The sequence below is a fragment of the Zalophus californianus genome, chromosome 5, assembly GCF_009762305.2.
Source record: "Zalophus californianus isolate mZalCal1 chromosome 5, mZalCal1.pri.v2, whole genome shotgun sequence".
Lineage (NCBI taxonomy): Eukaryota > Metazoa > Chordata > Mammalia > Carnivora > Otariidae > Zalophus > Zalophus californianus.
The window spans coordinates 130,837,656-130,847,170 of record NC_045599.1 but is presented as its reverse complement, the minus strand read 5'-3'; the positions used below and the strand labels follow the sequence as shown (position 1 = coordinate 130,847,170).

Sequence of the window (9,515 nt, the reverse complement as noted above, 5' to 3'; positions counted from 1 at the left end):
AAAAGACATGAATAGACATCTTTCCAAAGAAGACATACAGATTGCTAACAGACACATGAAAAGATGCTCAATATCACTCATCAACAGGGAAATACAAATTAAATCTGCAATGAAATATCACCTCACACCTGTCAGAATGGCTAAAATTAACAACACAGGAAACAACAGGTGTTGGTTAGGATGTGGAGAAAGGGGAACCCTCTTAAATTGTTGGTGGGAATGTAAACTGGTGCAGCCACTCTGGAGAACAGTATGGAAGTTCCTTAAAAAGTTAAAAATAGAAAAATAGAACTACCTTATATCTCAGCAATGCACTACTAGGTTTTTGTTTTGTTTTGTTTTGTTGTTTGTTTCTTTAGAGAAAGAGAGAGAGAGAGAACAAGAGCTAGGCAGGGAGAGGGAGAGAGAAAGAATCTTAAGCAGGCTCCATGCCCAGGACAGAGTCTGATGTAGGGCTTGATCTCACAACCCTGAGATCATGACCTGATCTGAAATCAAGAGTTGGAGACTCAACCAACTGAGCCACCCAGACACCCCTGCACTACTAGGTATTTACCCAGAAGATACAACAATATCGATTCAAAGGGATACATGCACCCTGATGTTCATAGCAGCATTATCAACAATAGCCAAATTATGGAAAGAGCCAAAATATCCATTGACTAATGAATGGATAAAGAATAAGCTGTATATATGCACAACGGAATATTACTCAGCCATCAAAAGAATGAAATCTTGCCATTTGTAATGGTGTGGATGGAACTAGAATGTATTATGCTAAACAAATAAGTCAGTCAGAAAAAGACAAATACTGTATGATTTCTTTTATATGTGGAATTTAAGACACAAAACAGAGGAACATAGGGGAGGGGGGAAAAGAGAGAGGGGGCAAACCATAAGAGACTCTTTATTACAAAGAACAAAATGAGGGTTGCTGGAGGGGAGGTGGGCAGGCTGATGGGTTAAATGGGTGAGGAGTATTAAGTAGGGCACTTGTGATGAGCACTGGGTGTTGTAGGTGATGAATCACTAAATTCTACTGAAACCAATGTTACGGTATATGTTAACTAGAATTTAAATAAAAACTTGAAACAAAAAATGTACATATGTATTTTACATGATCATACTATGATATTTGTGCCCTACAGAAATCATAGAATAAAACATACTGTTGTACTGAGTAGGGTGTGGGGCTGTCTCTTAAAGGCAATGGGCTACTGTCAAATAGGCCCCCAGAGAGGAAACAGAAACCTAACAGAAGTTATTCACTTGCTGAGCAAAAGAAAACACATTTCTATTTTCTAGTCTTTCTCTTTAACCAATATTCTTAAGAATGCCAACCATTTGTGTGTATAATTTATCATAGTAGTAGGGGATGGGGTATATTAAAGAGTTTTAGTACCCACTACTAGCCTCGTGAAGATGAGCTGCTTTGGTTGCTTTGGAAAACCATAAATATTGTTAAAATTCAATTTGCCACTATCTGTGGTTAATCAGAATTTTTATCATCCTTGTTTCATGCATTCTCAGTTTCTTGTGAAAACTTTTTTTTTTTTTTTTTAATTTCTTTACCCCCTCAGTCACCTCCATCTACTCATATTCAGTAGAGGAAATTCCTCCTCCATTAATGGTATTATGTTTTTATCATATCAAATGTTTGGTAACTATCAGTTTTATCTTGACTTGTGTCTTCAGAAATATGGGAAGGATGTGAACCTAGCAACTGATACATCATTATGTTACTTTCCGGATTTTAAGAGAAAGGAAAAGATCCTTCCCTGGCGGTTGTGTTGATATTTTCAAGCTGCTGCTGTTTCTGCAGCCAAGGGAACCGCCTGGGAAGGATGGTGTGTGAAAAATGTAAGTTAAGGGGCTGCATCTTTTGGGAGAAGCTAACTGCATTTCCCGGGTGAAAAGAAACTTTGTACTGTTATTACTCCAAACACATGGCAAGACAGTGCAAGGAATACCACAGAAAGTGGCAGAAGAAAGCTGAACGAAAATAAAGCTTTGACTTAAAAAAAAAAAGCAAGATTCGATCCATATGGAAAGAATAAGTTCTCCACTTGCAGCATTTGTAAAAGTTCTGTGAACCAACCAGGTTCTCATTACTGCCAGGGCTGTGCCTACAAAAAGGGCATCTGTGCAATGTGTGAAAAAAAGGTTTGGGATACCAAAAACTACAAGCAAGCATCTGTGTAGATGCATTGATGACATTTCTGGCTTTCTATGTGATTTTACTTTTTGCTTTGAAATTTCAAGGCACAGCATAGGTGTTCAAGTTACAAAGTAACATGGGATTTCTTTTTTAAGATTTTATTTATTTATTTGAGAGAGAGAGGGAGGGAGAGAACAGAAGGAGAGTGAGAGGGAGAGGGAGAAGTAGACTCCTGCTGAGCAGAGAGCAGGATGAAGACATGGGATTCTATCCCAGGGCCCTAAGATCATGACCTGAGCTGAAGGCAGATGCTTAAATGAGCCACCTAGGCACCTCACAAAGTAAAACACTTTAAGGCAATTAATATTAAACCAAGGAAGTTGATTGGTATTCATTATTTGCTCTTAAGTTCTAAACAACATAACTAGTTTCCTGCCTTACTTCTTTTCCTCACAAGCATCTTACTAAACTAGAGCACGTGGCAAATTTAATGAAAATATTTTCCCATTTCTGAAGACACTTTTTATCATTGTTCATATAATTCTTATCCTCACTCTCTATAAATATCACAAAAGTGAGGCGATTATTGATATTTTGCTCTGAACTTTGCATCAGACTTATAACTCTTCCTTCACTTGCTTGCTGGTGGCATAGTTCTTAGAATCAGCAGTCTCTTTATTAATTGTAAGCTCACAGGACATTGAAATATCCAAGACCATTATAGCTGAATAGTTCCTTAGTCATTAGCCCAGATCCAAATCACAAGTTGTATTTATGATACTTTTTATTTGTTCTTGAAGCCAAAGTGCCAATATCTTTTGTATGAGAACGAGAACACAAGGGTCACCCCATGTGTGTCTGAATATATATACTGAATTTCAGAAAAATAAATTTCATGCACATTACCTTGAATTCAAACTGTCATGAAAGCCAAGAAAACAGTGTTCATCAATGGGAATGTGTAATGAATGAGTTACCACCCTTTAGGAAAGCTCCTTGAAGCAAAAAACCAAACTTTTTTTTTTTTACCTTCCCTCCCCACCCACCAAAAATAAATAGAGCAAAACCAAAATAAATAAATAAATAATAAATAAATAATAATTTTAAAAAGAAAAAAAACCTCTTTGTAATTTGCAAAAGTAACGTGATGATTAATTTCGCTTGGTGTTTTTGGAGCTTTATAAATTAAAATATTTAAATAAAAAAATAAATTTGTCAATGGGGCTCTTCTTTCACATTAACATGGTAGTTTTTTCATTCATCATTTTATATCAGTTCTGTTTCATGACGTTGCCATTTTATGTAGATTTGATTTTATTTTCCACTTCTCTCTCTTAATGTTTCTTTCATCATATCTAGTTTCTATGATTTTCTTCTGAATTGTGAAATTGACTGAATATGTGTTTCATTGCACAGATTTTCTAAGGAACATAACTTGATGTTTACTGCCATCACAATTTTAAATGTCATAATTCTTTTTTTAAACAGGAATACATATTTTATTTCTAATCTCTAGAATAATGGTGTGAATTAAGAGGTAATGATAGCTTCAGGTCAAAAATGGAGGTGGTAGCTGAGTCCCTGATTTCTGGGCTACTACATGGGTTCCAGTCACAACTGGGGAGGCCTATGTTGAGACACCCCAAGTGAGGAGGGCTCAGATAACGCATAGAAGGTCCTCATCTACTTCATCATTCTTCATGGGGTTGGAGTCAATATGCTGACTGCTTTCCTGAAGTCACATCAGGGAGAGCACATGATCTCTACCTCATCTCTGCATGATGAGATGCTCTTTCTCTGGAAAGATGGCAACCACACTCTATTCCATAACCTTCATGCAAAGCCACTTCCAACCCACAATTATATGAATAAAGAAAATCTGGACCACTTCCCTGACACTGTGGACCACAGCACCGGTTTGGACCATTACTCTCTCTGTACATGGACCAGTAAAGTGTATGGGACTTTAAACTCATTTCTTTACTTGTACCAAATGATGACCTATAGACTGATCTTCTAACCCTTTGCTTGTGACAAAAGATGACTTAAATAATTTAGAATGGTAAAAAAGAAAAGGAAAGAAAAAAGTCATAATAAGAGGGAAACCTTGCCTCATTCTCCCTTTCCCCACCTTTTTTTTTCTTTTTGCCCTGCGTTTCATACTTCCAAGTAAGGAGTCATAGCATTATATATATAGTATATACAGTAACCATATACATGTGTTTTGGCAATTAAATATTTTTCATGCTCTATGAAAGACACAGTTGATCCAATTACAATTGACTTTCTCACTACTCAGCACTTGTCAAAGAAAAGAAAAACACAGGAAAAAACTAGTTTGAGACTAGTTCTCACTTTGATGTAATGGCCTCAAGAGAAGTAGACCTAGAGGAGTTATAAGGTGGCTCATCTACTAAAATGAATAGTTATTAGAGGAGTATGGAATGATTTAAAAAACAAGCAAAAACAATAAACATGGGTTTAGTTCACAAGATGAGACTACAGAGGTGGTCAAAACCTAAGTTTACATAAGGCTGAGGAACATAACTTGATAACCTTGAAATATTATTAAAAGCCTTGAAAGAAACTCAGTACAGTTAAATCTTTGTTCAAAATATTTTACTAGGTTGGCCCAGGGTAAAGAAAGCTGTTTTCTGCCCTAAACGGTCTGGTGGGGTAAAATGGGAAATGGGTAATATTCAGTATGTAGCACTGCATTCTTTGTTATACTTAATTGCCTTATTTTTACATATATTTTATAATTGTTGATTTAAGTAATTTCTGTGAATTGGCTGGGTAAATATTAAAAGTGGATCTTTAGGCTTCTAGTAATTAGCAATATTCTAGAACACTAATAAAAATATTTTATGATGTAATTTTGGTCAAGATGAAAATTGGCAGGTTGATAAAACTAACATTTTTTAAACTTTGCAAATGCACTGAGAATTTCTGCCATAAAGAAATCTCAACATTTTTTAATTCAACATTTCTAAGAAGCATTTGACTACCATGAATTTTTTTCTATCATAACACCTATTAATATACTGCAGAATCAATACCCCAATGTTTTAGATTACTTATTAAACCTATTTTAAGTTCAAATTTATAAGTAAAAACACAAAAATCTGGAAAATTATCAATTTTCCACTTATTATAAGAGGGTCATGATATAGGTTGGTCTATATGAGAAAGTTTTTTTTAAGAATGCCATATTACTTAACAAGAGATCTAGATAACATGAAATAATATGAAGGGTTAAACAAATTTAATTGTGTTTGGTTATTTCTCATACATTAAATAATTTATTCAGTGACTCACAATTGCTGAAAATTTCCCAAAAGATAGAGGAAAAGAGTGATTTAAAGAAAAAGAAATGCAATTTCAATACAAAATAGTTTTCCCATGAAATAAGGGCCATTCTATACTACCATGTAATGATATACTCCCACTGGCAAAGCTTTGTTTCTAATCTAATAAAATATACAAATTTAATCAGGAATAATACTCAAATACATTCATTACATTTTCCTTGGGCATTGTGCATGACAATTAAAACTTAATTTTATAATAAAACAAGATGCCTATAGCTACATTGGTGAAGTATTAGAAAATTATTTAAATTGTCATTATTTAAAACTTTCTACTAAAGCTAATAAAAATTTAAATCAATACAGAAAGCTAAGTTTAAATAGATTAAAAAGAAGTTTACTATTATGATTAAAACAATAAGCTCAAGAACAGGGTGCCTGGGTGGCTCAGTCATTAAGCATCTGCCTTTGGCTCAGGTCATGATCCCAGGGTCCTGGGATTGAGCCCCGTATTGGGTTCCCTGCTCCGCAGGAAGCCTGCTTCTCCCCCCCTACTCCCCCTGCTTGTGTTCCCTCTCTCACTGTGTCTCTGTCAAATAAATAAATAAAAATCTTTAAAAAAAAAGCTCAAAAACGTGAATAAGGATTTTCAATAAATGCATTGATGAATAAGGATTTTCAATATTTTCAATAAATGTATTGATAATTGATATATAATTATACTCTATTTTAATTAATAATTCAATTCTAGGAGCATTGGAATTGAGGTACATAGCTATCTGTACCATTATTAGAAAAGTAGAGACATCACATATTAATAGGAATGAAGTTTAAAAGTTTTCTTAAAAACTTAGAAAAAAATTGTCAGAGGCTGTGGAATCAAACAGAATCATTAATAAAATGCGTCATTGGTTTAGTGGACGTTCCACAAAGGGAAAGGGGAGAAGGAGGGGGCTAAAATACTTTGAAAAACTCCATAATATTTCTGGGAATCTAGGAGGCTGTGTTCATGTGTAGGACCATGCACATGCCCAGAAGAGACACGAAAAGGTACTCTAACCTCTGCTTAACCTTTAGGCTTAACATAAGTAGTATGTGAAGGTTATGACAGTTCTAATCTATTGGCTCAAGCAATGAATATGTACCCCAACACACACCCACACCTAGACACAGAGGCATTCAGCAAAGTCCTAGAAACCGAATAGTTCAAGGTGTTTAAGTATATCTCCCTTCTATGAAATTAACCAAGTAGAGACCAGCAGATACACACACAAAGAATACAGACATTATAGAATGAGTCCAGAGAAGTCCTAAACAAACAGCAACAAAGAAGGTTGTAGGGGTGATGGAAGAGTAGGAAGATACTGAGCTCATTTCTTCCCATGTACACATCAAGGATGCAAGTGCAAAAAAGCAATTCACTCTGAAAACAACCTGAAGACCAGCCAAACAACTCTTCCATAGCAAGGGATATAAAGAAAAAGCCACATTGAGAAGGACTGGGGGGGGGGGTGCAGAGACACCAAACCCCTGGTGCATCAACCCACAAGTGGGAGGGATATCATAGCCACAGAGGTCCTCCCTGAGTAATGAGGGGATAAGGACCCACATTGGGTACCCCTGGCCCCAATGACTGGCATGGGGCAAGCCATCATCATGTCTGACTTTGAAAATCAGTAGAGCTTAACTCTGGGAGAACTGAAGGGCTATAGGAAACTGATACAAATAAGCCATATTGATGAAAAGGACAACATAGGAAAATATAGTCAGGAATAATTATGTATGATGACAGATAGCAACTGCATTTACCACAGTGAACATTTCATAATGTATATAATTGTCAAATCAGTATGTTGTACACATGAAACTAATAGTGTATGTCAAGTATATTTCAATCAAAATTTTTAGAAAATAAAACAAGAAAAACATCAAATAGCAGCAATAACAGAACTGGATACAGGAAGAATGTAATTTCCAGAGTTGACAAATTATACAATTTTATACTGTTTTCCACAAAAATATATAAAATACAAAAAGAAACAATCTTTGGACCATACATGGGCAAAAAGCAGTCAATGGAAACTGTTCATAAGGAAAGTCAAGCATTGGATTTACTAGGAAAATAACCTTTAATTACCTATTTTAGATATGTTCGAAAAACCAACAAAAATTATAACTAAAGAACCAAAAGGAAATATAAGACAGATACATCACCAAATAGAGCTTATCAAAATACACAAAATTAAAAAAAAAATAAATACATTCTGGATTTGAAAAATTCAATAACTGAAATAAAAATTTTACTAGAGAGGCTCAACATCAGACATAAGCTGGCAGAAGAAAGAAACAATGGATTTGAAGACAGATAAATAGCAATCACCAGTCTGAGGAACAAGAAAAAAAAATGAAAAGAAAAATGACAGTGTCAGACAGAGGCGGGATACCACCTAGTATACCAACATACGCATAACGAGAAGATCAGAAAAGATGATAGACAGAAAGAATATTCAAAGAAATAATAGCCAAAAACTCATCAAATTTGATGAGAAACCTTAATTTGCTGGTGCATTTTGAAATAACTTCTTGAAATATCAGTAAGGGAAAAGTAACCATATCAAAACACTCTCAGCATCCTGTTTTCCATAACTTCCCTCAGCAGAAACTACTTCATTGGAACCCAACCTACATGGAGGAAGGGAAATACTCAACTCTACCCCAGTCTACAATTCCTGTCTCACCTAAGTGGCAGGATTGGAGAGTGGGAGTAAACTGAGAAGCACTTGTGAAAACCATGACCCAGGGGATCATTACAAATGACAGGGTATTATAGCACACAGAATCACAAGCCTAAGACTAACATGTAACAAAGATTACAAGGAATACTAAAAGGCAGAAAAAATATAGTCTGAGCCAAACTAGGTAAGAGAACCAAACTCAGAAATGGCAGACATTTTGACATTTTTAGGTTGAAAATTAATAATGACTATGATTAATGTGTGAAGGGGACTAATGGAAGAAGAGGACAGTATGCATCAACAAATAGGTAAGTAATATAAGGAGATAGATGGAAACTATAAGAATCAAAAGTAAATGCTAGAAATCAAAATCACTATAACAGAAATGAAGACTGCCTTTCATGAGCTCATCAACAGACTGGATACAGTAAAAAAAAGAATCACCAAGCTTAAGATAATAAATAATGTTAAGATATCTTAACAGAAAATTTCCAAGCTGAAATGCATAGAGAAAAACAAATATGAAAAAAAAATTGAACAAAATATCTAAGAACTGGGGGGGCAAAAAGGCACAATATATGTGTACTGGGAATATCCGAAGGAGAAGAAAAAGGAACAGAAATAATATAAGAGGTAAAAATGACTAAGAATTCTCCCAAAATGGCAAGCAGCAAACCAGACATCAAGGACCCAGAGAATTCCAAGCAGAATAAATAACAAAAAGCCTTTACCCATGCATATCATGTTTAAACTACAAAAAATTAAAGACAAAGGGAAAAATCTTAAAACACAGAGCCAGAAAAACAACATCTTGTCTAGGGAGAAAGGAGTGTAAGATTTATAGCAGACTTCTGTCATTAACAATGCAAACAACAAGAGAAAGGACTGAAATATTTAAAGTGTTGAAAGAAATCATCAACCTAGAATTATGTGTCAAAGGAAATTATTTGTCACCAATAGACTGGCCTTAAAAAAATATTTAAAGAAATTTAACGTTTAAAAAAAATTACAGAAAGAAAATGATGATCAAAAACTGACATCTACACAGAAAAAGGGCCTTAGAAAGCGAATAAATAAAGCTAAGGTAAAATATTTTTTCTTATTCATAGGTGATTTGATAACTGTTTAAATAACAGCAAGACATATTGGATGATTATGGCTTTTTAATAAGTGAAATAAATGATAGCAATGTTATAACAGATGGAGGGATGAATTTGAAAAGTTCTGTTATAAAGTACCTGCACTACTCATAAAATGGTGCAGTCTTATTTGAAAGTGCACTTGAATTAGTTATAAATGTATGTTTCAAACTTC

The 9,515-nt window shown here is 34.7% G+C and overlaps 1 pseudogene; it reads left to right on the top strand.

Moving 5' to 3' along the window:
* Window positions 1-1,844: 1,844 nt before the first annotated feature.
* On the top strand, window positions 1,845-2,202 carry LOC113929960 (annotated as a pseudogene).
* The last annotated feature ends 7,313 nt before the right edge of the window (window positions 2,203-9,515 follow it).